Below are 27,948 nucleotides of genomic sequence, written 5' to 3' on the forward strand. Positions count from 1 at the left end.
ATATATCCAATCTTTATCTTAATTTAAAGTATAGGTCTTCATCAGATATATGCACTAATGAGTTTCCACCGCCCAATCATTCACATAAAACCTGTTTTTATCAATTTCTTTAGTGTTAGGGATAATTTGAAGTAAAATACTTTTCCACCAATTTTTCAATTAATATTCTCTTGCATTTATAGACTGAAGTCATCAGTGTTTCAATTCTAATCACATGTTTAGTTTTTCCTGACAAAAGTATTTTCAGTAAGAATGTAATCTTCATTTAAAATTAATACTACCGTATTTGGCATGACTTTGAAATCTTATCAAAGACATATACCTTATCATATAAAAATCACATTAAACATGATTAAATATTTGTACAACACAAGCTTCCTAGATCAAATTAAATGATAAAAACAAAATGGGGACGGGTGCACCAGCACTAGTGTTGTGCGTGACAATTATCAAATTACGGTATTTGTTCCGCAGTCTTAATGATAAAAAAAATCACTGTTGGAATAGATAAAAATGCAATTATATAATATGAATTTATATTTATTAAAGACATTATAATATACAGCAATTTACACAAGTGAATTACATCCTTATGCCAACAATGTTAAGGTGAGTATAGACTAGAGCTATTCCTCAAGCGTTTCTATGGAATGTAACATTCTTATAAATGGTATACTGCTAAGCAAATTTTCCAATGCAAGTTAGGTTCGAGAAAGGGCGATACACTAGAACATATCATAGTTCGCTGTTGTGTTACAAGTAAATGCTATGCTCTAGTCTATACTCACCTCAATAGAGATGTGCATGTAACATTCCCCGTACTAGATATTTATTGATTTGGTATAAAAAATCAACTAGAAACTAGGAAGTGAATCAGCGCGTCCGATTCTATACTATGTGGTATTGTGATGACTTCACCACTGTTGCGACATGCGAGTTTATTCACTGATTTAAAAATACTTCAACGTTACTCGTTGCGTACCCGATGTAATACAAACGAGTATTGTTTTACAAATAGTGGATTAGATAGGGCTGCCAAAAAATAACGATCAGTGACCAATTGTGTAACCTGAACTCTTGATATCTTGGAGTACGATATAAAAAGCTCATTCACCATTAGTTCTCAGCGGACGACGAAAAAAAAAACAAAATCCAATGACTTTCACAAACGCTCATCGACGCGTACTCCATAGCTCAAAATCGTACCATTCAAAAACCAAAATTTTGGATGAAAGTTAAATAGGTGCCAGCCCTTGTTCGTGTATAAGAACATTTTAGTCTCCAATTAATATACGACTGCTTTTAATATTATGGATGTGTTTAGTGGCATTAAATCGCAATCTTCATCAAACTCAAAAAGTATTGGACCAATTTTAAAAATTCTTTCACCAACGCTCCACATTATTCCAATGTAGCATAAAATAGCTATATTTAATACTGGCTATTGCCCGCGACTCCGTCCGCACGGATAAAAAACAACTAAATTAGTAGCCTATGTTTTCTTTTTTACATATTAACTGAACATGATATCTTAAATAAGAAATATGTGCGCAAAAATACGTACATATTCATAGAATCAGTTTCTAAGCTTTTATATCAAACAATAGGCGGTATTAGATTACTGGCTGACCTTCTCGGCATAGCGAGATAGGATCGATCCTGTGGCAATGTTGGATGACTCACGTTTTCAGAATACGCCTCTCTTGGCTCGGTATATAATTATTACGCGTCTAGACTCGCGGCGACGACCGGGCGCCGTCTATGGCAATATAATGCTGCATTGACATTTCTACTCTATCAATAATATAGGGATGAAACTAGGCCATTATACTTCATCTCAAAAATTCTACCTTTACTTAGACTATGCATTACGTAACTTAGTATAACATGCAGGAACATCATTCAGATAAGTTATACTAAAATAATTAATTTAAAATATTACAATTTTCTTGCAAATGCCATAATAATTAATTATAATAACTGTCATGTTTTCTGCATACTGTACAGTCTTTATTAAATATGACAAGTAAAATCGTAACGACTCTTTTTACCGTAACTACTTATTTGACTTTTTCTCGAAAAGAAAAGATTACGTCAAAAAAGATTATATACTAAATTGAGTTGATACAAAAATTCACTTTTATAATAAATAGGTTAAATTTATTGCAGGTTATGTTTTACAAGAAATAGGATGAAAAGTTTGATTGGATACCTCGTTGGGAACACAGAGGTAGAAGTTAAATTTCCCGATGGACCGACCCGATGCCAGCTTTGCAAATTTCCAATATTCATAATTTGATCTAGTGATAGATAGTGCTTTCATGTTACATTTTATATTCATATTTATTTTATCCTCGCATACACATTTTTACAAATTAATTTTACTATGTGTAGATCAGATTTTTTAACAAGTAAATAGAAGAAGGTTACATAAAGCAGTTCTATTACAATGAAGTCATTATTGAAGTAAAGGCCAATTAATGTAACTAAAAAGAAGAAAATTGACCAATTTTTGACATCATTCACATATCGATAAACAGGTCAACGGCAATTTGTACTACATTTTTACAACTCAAATTATGTCATCGTAGATAAAGAATTGTTACTCATTTTGTTAGATTAAATTTACACGTTGGCAAGAAGTGTTAGTAAAGGAGCAGAAGGCATACCTGAAGGCGATGCGAGAGCAGGGACAAGGCGAAAGAGTGCACAGGACGGATAGCACGAGCAGGCGCTTACGTTAACTGAATCTCCCCTTGTCTCCATATCACATCGGAGGCTCACTAAGTGTCCAGACAGGGCCGGCTTCGCCGCTCACCACCGAGCCGCCGACACCCAGGTTCCTTTCACGCAAACTCCTCACACAATTCATCAGGTACTCGACTCATAATTGCTTGTGAATTTTCGCGCGACACCAAGGGGGCACACATTATATTATGAAATATAGCAACGGAGGCACGTGCTACCGCGGCAGAGAGGGACGGATTCACTGAACGTCCTTGGTGAGGGGGCGAGGGGGCGCGGGGGCGCGCGGGCGCCTGCGGATCAGACGTTTCAATCATCCCCTGAAGGAGCGGGACGGGCGCATGCGGCGGCCGACCGCGCGAGAGGGACGCGCGATGCCGTGCTATTGACCGGCCGGCGGGCCACGCCTACCCGGGCGAGACACGAGCGCGCTGATGTTCCGAGTGAAAATCGAACCTCGGTCCCGGGCAGTCGCGGCCGCCTGCATCAAGGTTGCCCTCGAACAGCGTTGCACTTCCCCTACGGCTGAAGGCAATATGAATATTCCTACTTACTGATTACGCACCCTCAGCTCGAGAAAGTCGAAATGAGTCGGAGCGGTGGCGGCGGCGGCCAGGCGATGGAAAACATAAAGTCGGCCAGTAATAACACCGCTCGATATCTGAAAGTTGGCACGCGAGCGATGTGGCTTGGCAGAAAAACACGCGACTCCGTAGTGCCAGAGTTTCCTTACGCTCGCGCACGGCTCGCCCCGTCGAGTCGTACTAGTACTCGGAACGAGGTCCGGTAGTAAATTTAGGGTAACGATCCCCGGAGGGCCACTAGACCGTAAAACTATCTTACTAGATTCCTACGTTGAAATAAATTTTTACAATTCTCTTTATCGTCGGTTCATAAACTTGAAAATGTTACGTAACAGAAAAAATAAGGTCAGAGGTTTAGATCGTTTGACTCGTCCGAATTGACTCTTCGCCAGGGCTTATTTGGGCCGATGTTTGAGCTGCCCTATCGATAATTTAATGCCAGTTATGACACGGATTTCTTCGCTATTATTTTATAAGATTGTCAACATTTGCGGAATTTAACTGAATAATTTATATTTATATGCGACCTGACCTATATTTTCATAATGATTACTTTCGTACCCAATCCAGACAAAACTTTTAGATCTCACATTCGTACGCTTTAAGCTGATTTTCTGCAGTATTAAATTATGTAACATCTTATAACCTCAAAAATGTTTAAGTTGGAATTACCAATTGTTATTTCAGAATATGAAATTTGTATACATATCCATTATGTATCGACAGGGCATAAACGAGAGATATGCGGTTATACAGTGATCGTAAATAACTTTATTGATACAATAACATTAATAATAAAACTAACCAGAGCCTATATAAGAACATCGGACTTTTTGTTTGGAAGATCGCAGGAATAAGGTTTATGACGTAATAGACCATGTGCTTCCACTTAAAAAAAATATTACAAGATACTAGGAATAATAGAACTTGAGCAATAATACAATTAATAAAAATGTTATCGTAAATGTGTACGTTGAGGCGTTGGTTGCCCCAGGCTTAGGGTTGCCATATCTTTGTTTAATCCAAATCATCAAGCTTGATAAAGGTTTGACATCGATGTATCCGGATCAAAGTGTTCAGTGTGAAAAGTTAATAGATGTAATAGTCTTTTCGACCGAAATCCGAGGGTTGTCCAATCACTGATTGTTGTTTTTTAGGTTTACGTTTATTTTACGTTGGCAGCCCTACATTGACTTAAAGGTTGCACGGTCGTGTGGGCGCCGCCTTGACCTGGCAACGTTTTCGCGTGTGTACGACAGGTTAACATTTGCGTTCGTCATTTTATAACTTAACGAAGGCGGAAAACGTACCAACAGATGTTTATATAAAGAGTATAAAACATTTATAGCGTCTTAAATGTATTGATTAGTTAGAAAATACGTTATTTCATTGATACCACGGAGTAAGAGATGGTATTACACCTTCTCCTCCTTATTACATTCTAATCGTTACTTGGATATTTGCATTTAAAACCTTTTTGCATACTCCGTACCAAAAAAATATATTACAGTTACATCACTACGGCAAAATTCGTCACGGCACAGCCATTCATCCATGTCAGACTGTTTAACCGAAAAGGTGAAGGAAAACGAGCCTTTTTAACGGCATATTAAGGCGACGTATTCGGCATACGTCCATCAGGGAAGGAAAAAAGGTTCCCCTTCACCCGATCTCCATGTAATCATGTAATGGTCGGATAAGATTTGGAAGGGCTGACAAATGTTTGTCTATTGGCCGTTCCGTTTCAAACATTATTTGTTTGCTCTCACAATTCGCCCGCAGTTTTATTGAAAACCTTGACCCGATTTCATACAGAAATAAATGAAAACGTTTCTTTTATCCGGAGGGCTAGATTAAAAATTTTATGACAGTCCATTTTTAATTTAATTAAGTAACAAACATAACACACTATTGACCAGTTAAATGTGACTTTACAAAGTCTTGAATAACACTAGAACCGTATTCGTGCCGATATCAAAGTTAAACAGGTCATCTTTAAATTAAAAATAAATAAATAATTTAATATACCTCAACAAACTCTACCCAAAAACTAAACAACAACTAATATAAAATTTAAACTTTCTATTGGGTGTATAATTTAATTTTGTATTCGAGTGGTGCTGGAAACGTAAAACTTGGAGTCAAGTTAGCCTTGACCGTTTCACTTAACGAGTTGTTTTTGTAACTTCAAGTTAATTCAAGAGTGTTAGTTCATGAAACGAGGGTTTGTAACCCTTTTCCACCAAACACGACTTTCACCGCAAGCAATGACTATTTAATATACAGCAATCGCGACACCGCAAGTGGAAATTGCTCAACAGAAACAGCAATCGCACGCGACTAGTCGAGCTAGTCGAAACGGGTTCTTAAAAGGCAAACTTGGGGAACATTGTTTAGTAGGTCGAAGTGGTCGTAGGCCTTTGGAGTATCGCCAACGCCGGCCGGCCTCGGTTCCCATGACTTAAACGTCTTTTAACGAGTTGAATGTAGAGTCTTAAATAAAATAGTAGAAGAATCATCAACATTTTCCATTAAAGAGCAATTCTCATTTTGTTAAAATAGAGATACCAATTATGTGATGGTGAGCGACGGGCCGCGTCCGCGAAATAATACCAGTACCACTCATCCTGATGAAGGGCCCCCGATGGGCTCGAAACTAATCGGTGCCGCCACCGGACGAATATACGTGAGTGTTTAGCCGTGTTTATATATCAGTTTATGTAACAAGTATTTCAGCAGTGGAAACTCACGCTAAGAGCTAAAGAAGCTCATTACTTTTGTCAACTAAAAGCATTTTGCAATAAGCTAATAATAGTAGAGGCATTCTTTCAAATGAAAAGCGATATTAAAATATTTTTATGCGGTTACAAAGAAAGAACTCTTTCAATATTCATTCAAGCAGTTTTCTTATGAAATCTCATTGGAACGGCTTGCGGTCATCCAAGGCTACTGAACGAACTAAGAATAATGGCAATCGAGAAGTTTTTTATATTTTTTTCAAAATAAAATAAATTCCATTTTATACTCTTCATGTAAACCTTTTATCAATACTACTAATCTAGAAATTAGAATCCTATATTGGACAATAGTGGAACATTGACAGGACCCAATATAGAAAAAAAAATACTGTAACAATATTCTATAACTTTGTCTTCAACTCTTAGTGTCAATTATAGAAATTTCGAGAGTCTTCCCTAAGAACAAAAGACCCAAGTTCTTCAACATTCAAGTGTGAACTCTCTGTCAGTATTATCTGTGCAGTTACAGTAAATACATCTTCATGTTACGAGCACAGAGCATTTAACAAGAATCTCAACGTCCGCTGGCACAATCGAGTGTCCTTGCCGTCTAAGTTTTGCGATAACATTGTTACAACGTCGCTATTGTGTAACATATTTGACATCTGTTTCTACAACAGTTAGTCATAATATCATTAAAATATAAACATAAATAATACAATAAAAAAACATGAAATTAACACATTCAATGCTACTAAGACTATTTTTATTTTAAAAGCGAATTCACCAGGTCAGTTTGTCGCACTGAACGTGTTGTGTTACCTGCCTGATGTAAGTAAAACTATAGAATGCTAATATATTTGTTAGGAAAGAAGTCTAGTTTGATGTCATAGTAGTGTCCAAACTTTACTAAGGTTAGTTACAGTCGAAATGGTTATAGCCATGTTACATGAAATTTTAGAGCACCCGAAACAACCGCACATGTATGTGTAGATGTATAAATGTAGAAGAGAGATGTGTGTCGGAACCGCGCCAAATGGAGGTTCGTGGTCTCTGCCTAACCCTCGTGGTTACGGGCGTGAGTTATGTTGTTGTCGTCAGATTAAATTATATCTGTAGCATACTTATTTTATTGCAATGATCTTTTTAACATCTGTATTTCACACACTGACTCAAATCCAAATATATGAATACTAGTAGTCGCCCGCGACCCTGTCTGCGCGGTATTAAAAAAACGTAATAATTAGGTGTTCTTCCAGACTATCTTTAACATATGTGCCAAATTTCATTAAGATCCGTTCAGCCGTTCCGGAGATACCTTCAAACAAATATCCATCCATACATCTAAACTTTCGCATTTATATTACTAAGAAGTAAGATTATGAGGTAAATAAGCTAAGAAAATATGGCACAAACCATGGCTACAGTACAAGTTATTTGCCAGTTAAATGTTTCGCAAGCGCGACAGATGGCTCTAAACGCAGTCGACAATGTTTGTTAATAGTTTCACGGTAATTCGTGCAAGTAGTTTCCTGGAGGCGTTATGTCTCTGTCAGTGAATCATCGAGGACGCGTATAAAGTCCGCTCTTAGTGGAAACAAACACTTTATACTGCCGTCTTGATATAAATACGTTAGAACGACTTTGAAGGGATATAAGATGTGGATTAGTGTGAGAACTAAACATTTGTGATTAATTGCATTACTACTTTTAGTTTTAAATTGTGTATTAATCATAAAACAGAGTATGTCAAGTATTGAGGTTTTTTTTTTATATCAAAACGATCAAGCGGCGAGTTTGATTCGCCGAATCGCCGAAATATCGAAGCGAACGTAGCCCATAGATATCTACAATTGCAGATGCGTTGCCTACCTTAAAGTGACGGAGGAGGGGACGCACAGGAATACGAAAGATATGAGAAAGAAAGCATAGGAGTTGTTTGTAATCTTTGTTCTCTTGGATATTATTTTACTATTAAAATGCATTTTTAAACTACTCTTTTAACTGTTAATAATACAGTTCATGGACGATATTATTATAAGAAACTTAATCCTTATGAGATAAACATTGTCTGGCCGCTTAAAACAACCTAATTAGCTGCAGCACGATCATTATTTATATTCTCAGTTTACAACCAAAATAAAACTACATCTAAAAGATCAAATATCAACAAATAATAAATTCAATCTATTAGCCCGGAAACCCAGTCGTGTCGTATTAATAGCCGAGCTATTAGAAAAGTTTCGGCATAGGCCGGAATATTTCTTTTCGTAAGGAGGAAGTAACTAATTCGATCCAATTTGGCGACTGCAGTCTTCCTCTTCCGTCGCCTTGTTACTCCATAATAACGTAAGTTTGCTTTAACTAGAAAACTATAATTCCAGTAAAAATAGTAACAAATTTTCATTTCATCTACGTAATTTTATAACGCTGAAGAGTTTGTACGTTCTTATATTTAAGAACTACAAATCAGATTTGATAAATTATTTTTGCAGTTAAAAGTCCCATTATTAAAGAAGATTATAGACTAACATCACAGTGCGACAAATAGTTACTAATGAAACGAGAAAAACCACAGGGTTTAGCTAGTTAAATTACAAAAAGACGTATCATTTTTACAGTCTTCAATTGCATACTAAACATAAAATGTGTAATTTAACTTGATACCAAAACTAAAACAAAACTGTACGTTGAAAATAAAGTGAACAAAATAAAATAACCTTTTCGGTCGTAAAACAAAGAGAGAGTACAGTAGGAGATAAATTTAATGTAAAGGCAGCCTTGTGGAGAAATTGTACGTGTACAATGCGGTTGAAAATTGTCAAGCTGATATAAATGTAAGCTTTAACACGTGAATTTGAATAAATGTATAATGAAATTGCATTCATATTTTTGTAGAAAGAAAATGAAACATACTTTACAACTGAAGAAAATGAGACGACTGTTTAGTATAAGGTTTCCAAAGTGCAAAGTCGTAGTTAGATTTAAATCCAAATGAACATAATTTAACTCTGATTATAAAATCCAATTTCCTTAGCATCTCTACAGCGATTTCAATGCAATTTATGATTTGAATTCTTCTATTTTCTTTTAACGTGGTTTGGACATGTTATGCGGAGGGATGATGATGATGTAAGCAAAAAAGTAATGAGATTGAATGTGGATGGCTACAAAGGTAGAGGAAGACCAAAAAAAGTATGGAATGACTGTGTGAAAGAGGATATGCGTAGGATGGGGGTAGACTCGGATATGACGGCTGATAGAGATGTATGGAGCAGTAGGACATACTGTGCCGACCCTCGATAGGGATAAGGGCAGGTTGATGATGATGAATTTTCTTTTAAAAAAGATTAATCATACAGAAACTGTACGGAACCGTATCAAATCGCTGCAAGACCGAAATAGTTCCGTAAAATGTACAATCAAAATAATTTATAGAAAACGTGGCCTAGTTCAGGTCGCAGCACGGCTAAATGACCCGTATCGAATGCAGCACAAAGGAGCAAATTGCATATAAACAATATACTCACGCGGCTGAAACAATCAACCCACGGTTCTGCTGCCAAGTTTACAATCATTAAACAACTGTTTACTAACTGGATTAGTTATAGAAATCATATTAATCTTATAAGACATGGGAAGAAGTGCTGGCATGAGATAACAACCTTGTATAAGGCGATTACTTCATTTGGTAGTTCCGTATCTGAAATATCTTACTAATATTATAAATGCAAATGTGTAGATTGCAGCCTGGATAAATCTTTGTTTGAAGGTATCTCCAGAATGACTTAACGGATCTTGATTGAATTTGGCATAGATGTAGAACATAGTCTGGAAGAACACATGGGCTAATATTTTTTTTAAATTACGCGCAGAGGGAGTCGTCGTCATAAGGTAGTTTATCCATCACAACTTTCTGCAGTTACTAGTCCAAAAGAAGACTTATTTCGCCTTAGAGCCCTTTTCCACTAGTCCTAGGAAGACGATGGTTACGACACATTCTCCGAGCTCCGCTTCAGGCTCCGAGCCCCTCGTTGGGGACGTATAGTGAGCTGATGATGATGATGACGAATTACATTCACTTATGAACGATAGTTATCCTCAGTCTACTAAAGAATGTTCCCAATAATACCAAAGTCAATAATAATGGGACGTCTATGACATCATTAAATATTTCTTTAGAAAAATAGCACGTTGATAGATAAATGTTTGCCACCCCAGCACTAGTCACAAACCACGATATTCTTACTATCATGGTTGCCTTAACATTGCCGGTATCTAAAGGATGCGCAGGCTCACCTCTTTATATACTTCAGGTATCTGGTGACGCGGCAGTGCCCACGTCGAGACTTATATAACGATATTACTTTTCTCTCTTTGGGTTTTTTCATATCAGCATACATCCCCACCGAGGGGCTCGGAGCCTGAGTTAAGGGTGATAAGGCCATAGTCAACTACGCTGGCCCAGTGCGGGTTGGTTGACTTCACACTAATCTTTGAATAACTTCTCAGATATGTACATGTTGCATCACGGTGTTTTCCTTCACCGTAAGAACGCCCGATACATGTACATAGGTTAATCGGAAATCCAAAAACACATTAGTACATGGCGGGATTCGAACCCGGGACCTGCAGATTGCAAGTCAAGTGCTTGACCACTGAGCCACCGACGCTCTTTGGGTTTACCATATTGAAACGATATGAGACATTTTGGAAACGGATGAGTACTGTTATCATTACTACACAAAGGGTGATATCAGTAATTTCTCGTCACAGACACGCCGGTTACAAAATGAGATAATGCACAAAAAATCCAGAAATGTATTTCAAACCAACATAGCAACAAACAAATATAATATTTAAGCTGAGTGAAAATTTATCCGGCCAGCATTGCAACACTCTTTGTAAATATTTCCTGTTTTATGTGTTATTTCTTTCTCATTATTTTTGTGCTGTTTTTGCAATATTGAAAGGATTAAATGTTATTTTATTTATTATGTTTTTTATTTATAATTTTTTGACAAATTATAATAGGTACAATGTTACTTCTCGCTCTAATATTATAACTTCAAAAGTTTAGACGTTACCGGATTTGGATTCCAGCATAGAAATAGAAATTCTGGAAGAGCTAACAGACTAATTATGACATATTAAGTACATTTGGTAGCAAAAACAATATTTCCATTAATAACACATCATTAAACATTTCTGCATAAAAAATGAATGGGTGTACAAAAAGTTTAAAATTCAAAAATATGAAAATATATTACTAATATAAAAATAACAATGTTTGAATGGATGTTTGTTCTTCGAAATTCGGCATAAATGTAGAACATAGAATGGAAGAACACATAGGCTACTATTTTTTTAATTTTGCGCGGATGGAGTCGCGGGCGACAGCTAGTATGTACATATTTAATACGAGTACGTTGTGATGTGGGCGTTGTGATAACATGCTCTCAGCTGAACAAAGCAATACACTTTGGAGAGTAGAAACATAACATTTAATTTGCACTTTAATTACACAAAGTTAAAGTAATTTAAATATTAAAATAGTTTAGAATTTAAATAAGTAAATGTTTTTATTCACATAATTTTAAAATCTCTATTATAACATGTTAAAGTTACTTAAAATAACAAAGCCACAGTTCAATGGGAGTCAATTCAATCTTGTACTTTATTTATTTTAATACTTTAATTTTTACCTTTGCTTACAACAAGAATACTGGCCACTGAACACGCGGATTCTTTACCTGAAAAAAAAAAACAAATATTTATTAAAATAATTTCAAACATATTTAAACACAAATGACCACCGCAAATATGGCCAAAGTTAACACCGTTAATATTATTTTGTTTCTTATTCCTGTAATTTTAACGATTATTTACAGCCAGCATTAGCTAGTTCGGATGTACCTTTTCTAATAAGAATATCTAACAAGGTTTGATATATTTTTCATTATAACAATCTGTCGTCTTCTTAACACGCACTGTCCAAACAACTAGACATTGTGGTAACTATCGCAAAGGATAAACAAATTGTACCACCGGGTCAGTCCCCCCCAGCGAGACAGTTGGCCCCAGCGGGACAGTTGGCCCCCCAAACAGTTAACTGGTACTGAATGGACGGCCATTTGCGTCATTTATTGGTATGCATGTCACACCGAAACTAACTGTATTGCTGCTACTTGGAGACAATTAAATTTCACTACAAACATGTTAAAGGCAACACTTGATATACGTCTTAAACAGGCATGCGTAGATTATTTATAAGGGGACAACTATCGACCATCGATGTCAGTAGACATCTCGCAACACTAAAAGTGGTAGTTGACTGTTAAAAATGAAGTCATTATTCCAGTATATAGATAGATAGATAAAGCCTTTATTCACTGACAATTATTAAACTTAATATTACAATATTGACAAACTTTTTTTCTAGTAATTAACCTATGTTAAATGTATGTATAATCGATTGCCCAGCATCCCGTTACGTGTCAGGTTGTCCCTTGACATAGGCCTCCCCTAGTCTCGTCCAAACCTCTCTATCACGCGCTAATGTTTCAAATCCCAGTATATGTGAAGCAATAAATAGTTAATATAACTGAAACTACGAGAAAGGATATGAATAATGACACCTTACTCTCAAAAATCGGTTAAGTTGAAAAATGGATTTGATTAGCCAAAAGTAAAAAAAACCAGCACATCTCTAACTTTAGAATACTCTATACAGAGTAAAATTATATTGTCTGTATGTAATATAAAAAAAATCTTCATTTCATACACATGATTTTGCCAGCAAAAAAGGCCGAGCCGCTTTTGACGTGTATTCGATGGACATATTTTAGACTACTTTTTAATTTTGCACTGACGAAATTACGGGTTATTTACTCAAATAAAATATATGACATTCAAAGTTAAATAATTTTATTTGTATCACAGAATAAATATAACCTTACATCGACTCAAAACCGAGGTTTATTCGCGACTGATTGTGCGGTCTGCGATAGATTCGTGCATTCATTAACTGCAAGTCTGCACTCCGCCAATGCCTCCCACTGCAATCGTGACCTGACAACTGAATAACCTATTTTGATAAATTTACAGTTTCTGTAAGGCATGTCGAAATGTTATTCAATCAAACTGCATATATATTAATAAAATTGGAGTGTCTGTATGTAAAGTAAAAAAATGTCGTCTGTCTGGATAATCTCTGAAATGGCTGTAGGAATTTTGACGGGATGACTCGGTCATAATATAGGTTACTTTTTAAAAATTTTTACATTGAAGAATTCGCGGCTGACCGTTAGTATCAAATAATATTGTAAAAAAGACTATTTAACAAGTCAAATGATGTTAAATACCGTTTAAGAGAATTTATTCTAATTAGTAATGAAAAAAATGATGTTTCATTAACTAACTATTGTACTAAATGTACTAAAAAGGCAGGGACTAGGGAGGAGTGGCGGCGCCTCGTAAAGCGGCTCCATGACCAGTCTGAAAAGACTGCGACCAAGAAGAAGTACTTCCAAACTAAAATTTTTCCTTTCAGCAATTTAGCATTATAGAGCGTCGGTGGCTCAGGGTTCAAGCACTTGACTTGCAATCTGCAGGTCCTGGGTTCGAATCCTATCATGTACCAATGTGTTTTTCGATTTCCGATTTATTTATGTACATTCATCCGACGTTCTTACGGTGAAGGAAAACATCGTGATGAAACCTGCACATATCTGAGAAGAAATTCAAAGATATGTGTGAAGTCAACCAAGCCGCACTTGGCCAGCATGGTTGACTATGGCCCAATCAACTTAGGGTAGGTTCCGATCCCCTCGGTGGGGACGTATAATAAGCTGATGATGATGAGACCTACTTTATTAACAGTTTAAATTTTTAATGATTTTTAATTCCCAAGGTCACATTACGACGGCCTTCAGTATATGAAATTAGTTATTCAAAATTATATTTTAAGACGCCGTGTTTCGATAATGGCAATTATTTATAGTATCCAGCGATAGGTTGGGTATATTTAATAATGTATTAACACATCATAGCTCCGTTCGCCAGCTCTGTTGTACCTAACGTCGATGTTTGGACAAGCCGATTGATGAACACGGATGTTCCGCTCTTGTTTATACCCTGGCTCCGGGACTCGTTAGCTCTTATACATAGTTGCTATGAAGTATTGCGATAGTTCAAACACTAACCTATACTAAAATCATATCTTTGTATAGTTCAATTCAATAAAAATGAAAAATGATGTATACAAAAATGTATTAAAAGCTGGGAACCCTCAACTTTATTTCCCGAGAAAGTCCCACTTAGTGTAGATTTAGTTTGATGAACCTACGCTAAGGGACTCTAGTGACTAATAACTTTCGTGCTACAGTAACTTAATAAATTAGTTCATGCCTTAAACTAAATGCAAATGAAACTTTTATATTGAGAATGTTATTAGATGTCATCTACGTGACCTCCAGACGGCGACATATTTACGTTTAATATAAAAAAGTTCCGTACACATTTACCCAAGTGTTTTCATTTTCAAGACACAAACATTACAACTAAATTAAAGGCGATATGGTTTTGATATATAAGACTACAACGAAATATAACTTGTAATTTTATACTCGATTCCTTTGTTTTAAATAACATGTTTTCTGTCAATGTTTTACAGTGAAAACTCACGATCATCAAATCAGTCTTTTCATTAATTTCCCTTTTTTATAACCATCCATACTCGTTCAATTTATGAAAAAGTAGCCTCCGCCCGAGACTGATTGCGCGAAATAAAAAAAATATGTGTTCTTCCAGCGAGATCCAAGTAGCCGTTCTAGAGATACCTTCTAATAACATTCGCATTTATAATATTAGTCTGAAGTATGATAAATTAAACTTTTTTCATCCATTACGTTGTAGAACAAACAATGGAAATATTTGCCAGTATTTTGGCAATGACAAACAAATAAGTACATTTTTCCGGTAAAACTTTTCAAGCGTTCAAAGGAATTTCGCTTATAACAAAGTTCTTGTGCCAACTTCTTTATTTTGAAAACAAATTACATTTTTATACTTTCATACGGTGTGCTATTTCGAGAAGAAAAATGAGTGCAATGACACATTTAGATGTTCCGATGCGTCAAAATTCCCCTCTAATATCTTCCTTGAGAATCTCTCTACCGAGAATCGTTCGGAGTGTCTTAGCACAAGCGATGGAAGCGACGCTTATATGGGGAAGTATCTTTCTGTGAGTTCCCTTCTCTATTAAGATATATATGAGGACCGATCACATCGCTATTTTGGCGAATCCCGGTGGCCACTTCCTCATTTGTCGCATAAGTACCAAAAAAAATGTATATAAGGGTTGGACCTACGTAGCCATGTTGGATTTGTTACTTTTATTTTACTCTTTATTCTCTTTGTTATCTAAAAATCTATATACCAAGGCACTTCTATATCGTGAAACTATTACATCGTCGAAATAACAGAGCGCTGAGAAAACTTTACCAAGTGGGGCGTGAACGCAAAAAGCATAGCCTTCGTTTGCCGGAGCACATTCAATTGTTTTGTTTTGCACCTTACATCTAACGATAATGTTCCAGAATAAACTATGTGTTTTATTCTTTCACTAAAACCTTGTAACATTTGATTGGATAGAACTACTTAACTTACATATTATTTACAACAACAAAACAAACAAAATTTATAAAAAATATTAATAGATTTTTGTTGATTTACTAATATTTCTTGTACCATTCCAACTAAGCTCTATTCTTGTACTAGGATATGGTTTACGACAATACTCAAATGGCGGGATTCGAACTCTGCACCACGTGATCAGAAATCCGTACCCTTAACCATTAAGCTATTGGCGCATCTAAATACATATATAAATTTATATAATAAAAAGTCTAGACCGAGATAGTGGTGAGGAAATACATTATAAAATTACCCTTGACTTTGACCGATGTTATAATATGTAAAATTATACCGAAGCTTTAGGAATTTCCATTGAGCATTTCATGATAACAACAGGATGTAATGCAAATAAAAAATGAACAGGCACAGTTAAATAAAATTATAATTTTACTACGAACCGCATGCTGAAAAACGCAATCAAAACACATTCCTATTTCATTTTTTTCAAGGTGAAAGACCATCTAGGGTTAATAAGCTAGTTTTAGTTATGTTTTAACATTTAGCTAGTTTTATTGTTAAAGTTTAATTCTCATTTGTATTTATTTAACGAAAATGCCAATGTACTTAGCAAATTATACTTAATATTACGACAAGGTATACTTCATTAGTCGCGTATAGCTATATGTTTTTTTCTATACGGGGAATCCCCTATCTTACGTTGATAGATCCAAAGTTTTTTTTAACAAATAATTCTTGAGTAATGATAAATAAAATTGAAATAATTTAAATTAAATTATTTTACATTATTTTTAAGAGTGGTAGAACCCGCTTTAACATCTACGCACGAATTGGCCAGGTTCGCCCGGTGAAATACCACCACTACACAGAAAACAGGCGTGAAGTGGAAGCAATTCCGCGTTTCGTCTGATGAGTGTGCGTCCCGGAGGCATAATTTAGTCCTCTTTCCCTTCCCACCCTTTTCTTATAAGGAAAGGATGGGAAGTGGAAGTGGACTTTCCGGATGAGAGGATGCATGGAAAGGGGAAATATTTTCTTTCTGTGCATCCTCTCCTCCGTCGATTTAAGGTAGGCAACGCATATGCAATTGCGTGTGTCTGTGGGCAGCGGTCACTTCGCTACTTCGGCGATTTCAGGTGGCCGCTCGCTCCTTTGCCACCTTAAGATATATAAAAAAAAATTACTGGTTTCTGACTAAAATCCCTCTACCATAATGAAAATGTTTCTATCATTCAAAATCATCATTAAATCAATCATTGAACTTTACTGTTAAATTATAACCAGTTTGAAATAAAACGTATTAATTCATTCAGAATCATTGATATTTCATACTGGTTTTATTATCAAGAAAAATATATGCATATTACCTTTACACATGAGTTAATGTATGCATAATGGGTTCAATGACCCGTGAATAATTACATAAATACTTTTCTACGTTCATTATGTCACGAACACGCATTCCGATCTACGTTAACACGTAAAGTCAAACAAGGATATATGGACCGATGAGAGACGCTACTGCTAACGGTTGGTTCTGTTAGATCTTACTAAGATTATAAACGCAAAAGTTTAGATTGAGGGATGTTGATTAGAAGGTATCTGTAGAACGACTGCATAGATACCACTGAAATTTGGCACAGATGTTGAACATAGTCTGGAAGAACAAATAGGTTATTTTTTAAGTTTTTTTTTTCCGGGCTGACGAAGACGAGGACGACAACTATATTTAACATAATTATACATAGAAAATGACATAAAAAACGACATGATAGCTACAGTACAAACAGGATATTATGACATATTTTGACGTTGACAAGGGGGCGCTAGTGAGCTGTCATAATTTAGTTTGACTTATGCCCAACGGATCAGATATCCTTGTCGGTATATTCGACTCGAATTACATCTAACTTGTCAAAATCGATTGAGTACTTTAAACTATGAAATAGAAAGGTTATACAAACCTACATGCATACGCAGGAAAAACAACACCTTCAGATTCAGTCGGGTAAAAAGTGTTTTTTATAGACGTCACAATAATGAAATCTTTGAGTATATATAAAAACATGTCAAAACTAAACTTGAAAAGAGACAAGAACTCGTTTGAGTGTACAAAGGCTATGCAGGCAAACAGTCACACCCCACGCTTGTTAAGAGATGTAGGGTGAAAAATGGTTACATTGAAAAATTGGAACAAACTGAGGAAATATGAGACGTTTTCGCTCCGTGGAGCTCTGCGAGCTGGGCGCCAATATGGGCTCGATCGATCTTGAGTTTTTGACTACGTCATTGCATTGAAAGGGTGGCTTTTTAATATCAAATTAATTATTAAAATTATATGTTCAATATGTATCTAGTTTTGGCTAGTTTTCCTATAAATCTTCAACATAATAAGTTGATACTTGGTTGGTACTATTTGGGCAATATAAGTTGAATTTACAAAACTCACTTATACAATTTGATTGACACGAGCAAAGTTTAAACTAAGCTATCATGATGTCATCAGTTCAAAAGTAATCCAACATTGAGTTACAAGGTTGATCGATCTTACACCTAGAATATTTTGATGTTGAATAAACCAACACACACGTAGAAGACAAGCCAAATATAGTTGAATTATATCCAAGGTTAGAAAAAAAATATTATAGCAATGATGTAATACAGTCGCTATTGCTGTGGCGGCCTCTCTTATTACATTACAAATCACGTAGGAAGACAATACAACGTTGAATGCAAACGAATTTCGCACTTATAGGTATGCAGTTAAGTTTTCTTTAGCCAACATCGAATGTAGTTTTATCACGATATTTTAATTGTAAATACAAACGTGGTATCCGAGGCGTTGGCTAAGTGTGTGACATTTGATGTTTTGTTATAGCTGACGTCAAATTAACTGGGGTGTACATTGTAATCAGGGACAATATAATGATGTCTCATATATCACTTTAAATATACTATCTGTTAACTACATACTATGTTTTAATAACTACAAAGTGACAAGCCCTTTAGCTTACACTTGGACAGGGTTGAACAAAATTATAGTGAACAAGTAATAGGAGAAAATCTATCTAATATGTACTAAACATACTGGATAGTTTATACAGAATGACTGATATGAAATTAATTGATTTATTATTATAAAACTTTAATTATGTGATTTTTTTCATTTGGAATGTATAATAGTAAACAACCTAGCATTTTATAATTATAGCTCTAAAATTTTAAAAGCTTTTAGCATTAAGGTTTGTTTTTACCGGGCTTAAATAATTAGCGAATGCCGGCCATCTTGAATGAGTCATTAAGTTGCGCGGGCGCATCCTACGCACACACGAAAACAGGCTTACCGAGGCGTAATCAAGACTATGTAGAATTAAAGTTAGGTCTCGAAATTTTTATTAAAAAAAATATTTTAGTTATTTTAAAATATTATTTTATGTAAAAAACGGATTATAGGAGTCGGAGTAGAGTCGACAAATTTTAATATTCTATTATGCCGTCTCTATGTAGTGTTATTTTTTTTTATACCTAATACATGTACTCTGAGGTCACAATTATACACGGTAAAACAGTCATAAAGGTGCGCTTACACAGCTGTATTTATAACTTAAAGGATGTCCTTAGCACACTGCCTGCGTTGAGTCAGCCATCTGACCTACCTGGCGATGACGACAACTGGAGACAACATAGAAAATAGATCTTGACTCATGAGAGAACTAAACTGATATTCGTACGTTAACATCAATTCTTGGGATGGTATTATTCAAAAGTGATCAACGTGTTAACTAACTTAATCACACCGGATGAACCGCTCCATGTCTACAAGTGTGGTGTTAGTCGAATAGTATTCTATTCCGGGGTATCATAAAGGTAGATTTAGACGTCTTTTACATTACTAGCTGTAGCCCGCGCCTCTGCGCGGTATCAGAAAACTTACTTAGTAGTCTATGTGTTCTTCCAGATTATGTTCTACATCTATGCCAAATTTCCGCGAAATCTATACAGCCGATGGAGATACCTTCAAACATGCATCCTAACATTCGCATTTATAATATTAATAAGTAAGATAATAACTAAGTCAGGAAATTGGGACGTTTTAATACAAACTCTCGTCATCTTTCTGTACTCTACTTACACAAGTGATCTGTCCTATAAAGTTGGTTCTATTGTCAAGTAAACAACGCAATAAATGAAATGTTTTGTCGACATTTACACAAGCAATTCAAAGATGAATACACACATATGTATTAAAGATTCCTAATAAATGCGACACTGAATACTAAATGAGTTTGTACGTGAAGGAATTTTTTTTATTTTATTTTTTAAATTATAGTAAACGATCGAGCGGCCATCTAAATTCGCCGAAATGTCAAAGCGACCGCTGCCCAATGACATCCGCTATTGCAAAAACGACAGAAGAGGGGACGCACAGAAAGAGAATACTTTCCACTCCCCATGCGTCCACTTCTCCTGACGGAGACTTTATACGATAGCACTTTAACCTTTACTTTATTATTTAGGATGACAAGTTGAACAAATAAATATATGTATTTTATGAAACCAAAAACTATTTACTCTAGACTCTGCTACACTCAGTTACGTCATCTTCAATTAAGCCCCAAGGAAATCCGATATGAGAGTGGCATTTGTTAGCGATGAATAAACGGAATCCTTAGAGGATTTTTGCAGACAAAACGAGTTACTTTTGATTTATTATACTTACTATCAAATAATCTTTTTTTATACACGTAACTTACAAATAACACTCTAATAGTAAGTCTATGAGTTTCAAATGTATAACAAAATTATCTTTCAATATGACATTATTGAGATCAAAGTAACAATCCACGCCATTTTGTCCATACATGGTGTGGATTGTTACATCGACGACGACTCGCCCGAGCGACGGGCCGCGTCCGCGAAATAATACCAGTACCCCACTAAACCCCTCTGTTCCTTCAACGCATCGGGACGGGACCACGGGCACGCTTTCGCTCTCGTCCGCGGCCCCGTCTGCGCCAGCTGCCGAGGCAGCTCCCTCTCGGAATAATACCAGTACCACTCACCCTGATGAAGGACCCCCAATGTGCTCGAAACTAGTCGGTGCCGCCACCGGACGAATATACGTGAGTGTTTAGCCGTGTTTATATATCAGTTTAGTATAATGTCTCACGAAAGTTTGAATAATTTAACATGCAATATGTTCAGGTTTTGTACAAAACACTAAAGTCACAAACACATGGTATATTATTAGTAAAATAAACATATAATTTTATCATTCATACTCACAATAACAAAAAAAATATTAGTATAGTAAAAAACTTCATTCATCCAAGCACAATTTTATTATATCCTACTTTAAAACCACACTATGTCAGATATCAATTTAACAGATACCAATAAATATAAATAATTCATTCTGAAACTAAATTGTACAAAACAAGCTGGATATCGCGATAAAATATCCAAACGCTATCCGATAGTTTTAAACATAAGTTATAAACTTATCCTAATAATGTCACATCTAACGTCAAAATAATTCCTAATCCTTTAACATTTTATAATAATTAGTGTTTTTTTAATCATCATCTCAGAAATTACGTCAGTGATATATAAATTTGTTTTTGCAATTTTATTCTTTTTTAATCGAAATAGACGATTAAAGAATTTTAGAATAATAAAAGCCATGAAAGGTCATGGCGGCCATTATGCTTTTTAATTAGTTTATAAAAATTGTTTAATAAAGTAATACGTTCTGGATGCCTAATCTTACTAATATTATAAATGCAAATGTTTAGATGGATGGATGGATGTTTGTTTGTTTGAAAATATCTCCAGAACGACTGAACGAATCTTTCTGAAATTTCGCATACATATAGAACATAATCTGAAAGAACACATAGATTACTAAATCTGTTTTTTTAATTCCGCGCGGACGGAGTCGCAGGAATATATATTTATGACTAAAATATAAAGACTTTGGATTACAACTAAACATACGTCAAAATGTTTTCTATAAGGTCATTATGCTCCTTAACATAAGATAATTTTGTACACTTTTTATAACACCTACGTAAATAAAAGGTCAATCGACATTGCTCTCAATATGACCTGATTCGTAAGACCTTTTAATTACATTAATACCATGTGGTGTCATGATGTCACCAGAGCGACCCCTGACCGCGGGTGACTCATGCCGTACGTGATAAGCAACCGAAATAGAATTTTATCGTCTCATAATACGACAAATTATACAAATCATAAATATTTATATGCTAGCGGTCGCCAGCGTCTCCGTCTGCGCGGAATTAAAAAATAATAATTAGAAGCCTATGTGTTCTTCCACATTATGTTCTATATGCCAAATTTTATCGAAATCCGTTCAATCGTTCTTTAGATACCTTCAAACATACATCCATCCATCTAGACATTCGCATTTATAATATTAGTAAGATAGTAAGATTTATAACCGAAGATATGTTCCGGTTACATACCAAATTAATTCCTACATTGCCAATAAAATATAGAACCAGCAGACAATGCGGTAATATTAACGCTTGGATCGGAATATGAATATTAAATAGATAATTATGCATCAACAAATAACGACGGGCGAACAATATAAAATGTGACGTCATCAGATGATATCACTCATGAAGTCTAGTAAGACGAGTATCAGAGTGAGACCACTAACAACCGTCCCTTTCGTGTAGCTAAGGCGATGTGAGAAACGTGTAAAATGCCGTGGGTTTACACTACACACATGCACCGAAAACATGTTTATGTACATATGTTTCTGCTGTGTAAACACACGGTAAAAGAATATTTGGTGAACATATCAATTACCTATATATATATGTCCATATACTAAATGGCGTAATCTAAATTATATACATAATAAAATAACTCGATATAATAGTTGTTTATTAGTATAAATATTGATGATTAATGTTCGTAGAATTGCTTAAATTCGTGTTCATATTTCAACAAACATATATAATTGATTCATAACTAACAACATAAGTAAAATAGTGATTAAACATATTGTGTAAATATGTTCGAAGAACGAAATTAGCGTGAGATAAACAAAAGACTATGGCCTAGTCACCCCTACCTTAGGGTAGACTAAAAGCCCTTCAGTGGGGACGTATAGTGAGCTGATGAGGAAACAAAAGACTATTAAATTCTGATCAAAAATAATACTTTAACAAAAATCTACCCACTTAACAATGTCCCTGTAATCTATCATATTAATATCTTTAGATATTCTATATCTTACATTGCATGCATAATAATAGTATAAGTAACCCTGACGTACATTCGACCTCGTATCCCTTAATCCGATATGCGCTTTAAGTCGGTAGGGTCAAATGGCTTTATAAAACGAAACATGTCAAGGACATGAAGAAGCATTTAATGGCCATATAGTCTACCATACCCGTAACTTTTTTTATCTTATACTATAACTAGCGGTCACCCGCGGCTCCGTCCGCGCGGATTTGAAAAAATCACTTAACTATATGTTCTTCCAGATTATGTTGCGTATGCCAAATTTCATTGTGATCCGTTCAGCCGTTCTGGAGATATGTTCAAACAAATATCCATCCATCCATCTGAACACTCACATTTATAAGTAAGATATCTCCAAAACTACTAGATTTGTTTTTTATTTTTCAAAATGACCAAATGAGCCGCAACATCTATCGAATAAAAAAAGAAATATTGAAACCAGCAATGGAGTTACGAAGTACCATAACAAAACATACAGACGAATACAAAACCTCCTTTTCGAAGTCGATTAAAATAAAAACTGATGTCACCTTCTAAATGCAGCACCAACCATCACTCAATCAGAATGCGAACAAACATATGATCATGAATGCAAGTATGCATTAGATAAGCCATGATAACGGATTGAAGCCTTGAAATGGTCCTTGTTGCAAAGTAAACAGTTATAAAATGTAATCATTTTTATTAACCGAGTGTATGAAAGCTGAAAGACTATCTTATCAATGGATAGGCTGCGCCAGGTTGTCTTGGCCAATGGCCAGCACCGTGTTCCACTTAGAAGGCAACGCTCTTAGCTAGAGATCATTTTAAAAGTTTATAAAAGTTATAAAACAATAACAAATCATGTACACTAACCAAACATCGAAAAATATCACAATTCCGAGATTATAACATTTGTAAATGTTTTCAGTAGTGTAAACCCGCGACAAACTTGCATCGAAACGTAATGATTCGAAAAGGAACAGTTCAGGGCCAGTGTATTCCTATGACATACTTATTCTGAAAAGTGTATTGTAGACTAAACAAGCGCGAATCGTTTTCTTTATTATTAGACTAACTGTCGCCCGCGACTCTGTCCACCCGGAATTAGAAAAAAAAACTTAATAAGTAGCCTATGTATTCTTTCAGACTATGCATTATATCCATGCCAAATTTCCAGATGCCGTTCCAGAGATACTTTCAAACAAACATCCATCCATTCATCCATCTAAACATTCGCATTTATAATATTAATAAAAAGTAAGATTTTCGATTATAAAGTCACGTTATTAAATTATGATTGGCATATTTTAACACTGAGAACGCTAGCCCGGCCGTCATGAACTACGTCACCGCGAGGGTCAGCAGTTTTCTATTCGTGTTCGTGTGACGCGCGCGCCGGTGACGATTCCCAATAGCTTTAAATACACCTAACCCCCCCAAAGAGTCGCATCGCATTCAATGTACAGATGACATGATTGTTAACACTTTCCATGCCACAAGATATTTTTGTAGTCTGCCTGTGAATTAGTCAACTTATGACCTGGTCAGAAAAGTCGCTGGGAGTAATGTTAACATTAGGGGTCGGAAAATTATTAAACTGTAATTATAGAAAAAAATGTAAGTGTAATTTTGTGATTGTCGGTCACAAGGAAATTTCGTCAAGTTCGGGTAACTCTTATAGGGTAGTAGTAATTTCGGAGGGTAGATTCAAAACAGACAACAATGGTTGAAAAAATAGAGCTATTATATTATTAAAAGCTAGATTACTTGGCTATTATTTTGTATTCTGTCAAAGTCCAGCTCATCTTGACGTTTGATATGAAAAAATGACGTCACTTATTCTTATTTGACTGGAAATCAAATCGATATGACTTCATCGAGCTGTCGAGTCTCTCTGGCGCGTAATTAATAGCTTCTGGAGCGGCGTCACGTCGGGGAATGGCCGTCTAGTCGCCATATTTCAGATATAACCCCCCCACCCTCCAAATATACTTCAGTGCCGACTTTCGAACGGTGCAGCGTTGCCAAATCGTTGGTAGTTTATTGCAAAATGTATTGAAAAATCGTTGAATGTACACAGCAAATGTTTTTACAACAAAAGTAGGCATGACAAATTATACATACATTATACATATTATAGGGAACCCAACTGCATTTAATTTCTCCATACATACCAAATTATATGAGATGTTTTTACTCTGTTGAGCATTTGGTTAGAGCCAGACGTGGCCATTTTGTACATTTTGTTACAGAGACATTACTTTTCAATTATTAAATTATTTAAAGTACAGATAATGATGAAAATTATATTAGCTGTCTCCTGACTCCATCTGTGGTGAATTGAAAAAAAAAAACAAAATAAGTAGCCTATGTGTTTTTCCAGACTATGTTCTACATGTATGCTGAATATCATAAAAATCCATTGCGGCATTCCGGAGATAATATCAAGCAAACATCCATCCATCTAAACATTCACATTTATAATATTACTTATACATAAGGATGCATAATAGATATTATTTTATCAATCTGAATAATTTAATAGAATGAAACATATGAACAAGCTATAATCTCATTTTTATAGTTTTCATTGTACAAATTTCATTGAAGAATTTGACCAACCTAAACCCAACATTAAACACTGTTGAAACAGCAGTTTATTACATCAGGGATAGTCAATATGCAGTCTTTGGATTTTTAGTTTAAGTTTTTTTCCGGACTATGTTCTACATCCATGCCAAATTTCAGCGAGATTCATGCAGCCACTCCAGAGATACCTTCAAACAAACTACCATCCAATCATCCATTCATCTAAACATTCGCTTTATATTAATAAGATTGTGTGAATGCTACTGTTTTTCTTTTACAAAAATGTAAATTCTGGTGGGTAGATGGAAATAATATTATTTCTTACAATAAAATCTAAAACACTGTTAATTAAAATCTTGATTCACTATGTATCTATAAATTCTATCTTAACAGTGTGCAATAGAAAAACAACAGTTGAATTTAGATTATTGACTAACCATGGGTTTCCGAGTCCATAATCTCCAATAATTACAGGGATGACAATATGTTTTATACAGAGATTTTAGTGTCAGAAGTCCACAGTAAGCTATAACAGTCTAAAATGCAGTAATTCATTCACAATTAGATTGTAATGGAAGTGTTTCCTATCTATATCATTAGTAAAGACTAAACATAAACTGTAAAAAATCAAATGTAATAAATAACAGTATTTATAAAATATTGGCGGGCAAGTTGCCAAAATATGGATGCTGGAACCACCATAGCAATTAAGTGTTCATTTGATGCTATAAATCTTTTCTATTTTATTCATAAATGGCCTATGGATGTCCTTATTGCTATATAAAGTAGAACAATCCCTTCTGCCAAATTCTCTATATGGATTTAATGCCTTATGATCTCAAATAGCTAAAGAAAAGAGTTATGTCCGTAAAATAGGTCCCATAAGAGATGTAACCCATTCTATAGACATCTTTCAATCTTACTAATATTATAAATTGGAATGTTTGGATGGATGGATATTTGTTGAAAGGTATCTCGAGATTGATTGCATGGATCTCGCTGAAATTTAGCACAGGTGTAGAACATAGTCTGGAAGAATACAGAGGCTACTCATTGAGTTTTTTTCAATTCCGCCCGAATGGAGCCGCGGGCGACAGCTAGTTGATTTATATAACTTTTATTAAAATCTTTTTTCCCGTTACGGTTTCATATAACACATAGTCTTATTTAAAATATATGGAATAATTTGTATATGTTATTTTATTTTGCATACATTATGTCATTTTAAACATATTTCAATATTTATATACTTGTTTTTTTTTTAAAGAAGTATTTGTTACTAAGAAGAACTAAAGACAGACTGATTCCTACAATAACCTTCTCTGTGTGGTAGTATTTGCTAAAAAAATATGATTATTTAGTTGCTTTTGGAATGTAAATCATTTGTAAGAATTAAGAAAAGGGTTATTTTGCTTTTGCATTATTAAATAATCGATTTTAGAATCGCACATAACCTGTAAATGTAAACTACCGCAAATTATTGTATAATATGCACTAATAATACCGCGTTGTCCACAGCAAAGCCGGTTTGTCTAGCGGCCGATAATGCCCGAGTATTTATTTTTACCCGTTACGTGTGCACAGCTGTCTGCTTCGTCTCGCCCCGGCCAAGGGAAAACGAGATTCTTAACCAAACTTACTCCAAGTACTTCTTAATATAACTTTGAATGTACCCATACAGTTTACAACGGATGTAAAGACATTATCCGCCGTAGCTCGATTCGCTATATTTGGAACAGGTTTTAATCGGACCCGCAAGAGAAATTGTCTGCCCCAAATAGCAATGTTCAATGTCCGACTTATCCAAGCATGAAAAGAACCTATTTAGCGAGTGTACTGTAATAAAACAATCTTTCGTACCTTTTTTAGTCCCCTGCAGTTGATGACACGTACTCTGAGATGGTCTCCAAAAGAAAAATCACAATCCTAATCGAAGAAAGTTCACAGGGCGTACAATCACTAAAATCACAGCCAATGTGGTTAATGCACAAATGACTAGTCGCACACTAGAAGTTAACAGAAAATACACAGATTGCACTTACTTAAAATCTATGCTTTTCACAAAATAAATCTAGCTAAACCCAAACGAAAAAACGCGCCAACTGTCAAACTAAAAAACTACGAGCACCGACGCGCCGCGCGACCGCGCGGTTTGAGTCCGCTTTTCTGACTGGTTGAACGAAATGAACGAAACCACCGCTCAACGCACGCTCCACACGAAATCCGTCCATCCGTCACCACACACCCGACGACAATTGGCCGAACATTACGGCGTGCCGTTGCCGCAATTTACTTTTCATTTATAGTAAAACAAGGGCAATTTAGTTATCGCATAATTAATAAAATATTTTACTAGCGCTTTCGTTATC

General features: G+C 35.3%; 1 protein-coding gene across 7 annotated transcripts in view; it reads right to left on the reverse strand.

Moving 5' to 3' along the window:
- Positions 1-27,948, reverse strand: part of PMCA (plasma membrane calcium-transporting ATPase 3) — a 133,370-nt gene that overhangs the window by 72,466 nt on the left and 32,956 nt on the right. For 3 of the 7 annotated variants that reach the window (XM_013319251.1, XM_013319252.1, XM_013319248.1), the window contains exon 1: positions 27,440-27,932. The exons of 2 other annotated variants lie outside the window; for them this stretch is intronic. The gene's annotated coding sequence lies outside the window, so the exon portion shown is untranslated. Of the gene's footprint in view, positions 1-27,439; positions 27,933-27,948 lie in introns of those variants that run through there. 2 more of the 7 variants (XM_013319254.1, XM_013319253.1) reach the window with 2 other exon arrangements.

The sequence above is a fragment of the Papilio xuthus genome, unplaced genomic scaffold, assembly GCF_000836235.2.
Source record: "Papilio xuthus unplaced genomic scaffold, Pxut_1.1 DF826159.1, whole genome shotgun sequence".
Taxonomy (NCBI): Eukaryota; Metazoa; Arthropoda; class Insecta; order Lepidoptera; family Papilionidae; genus Papilio; species Papilio xuthus.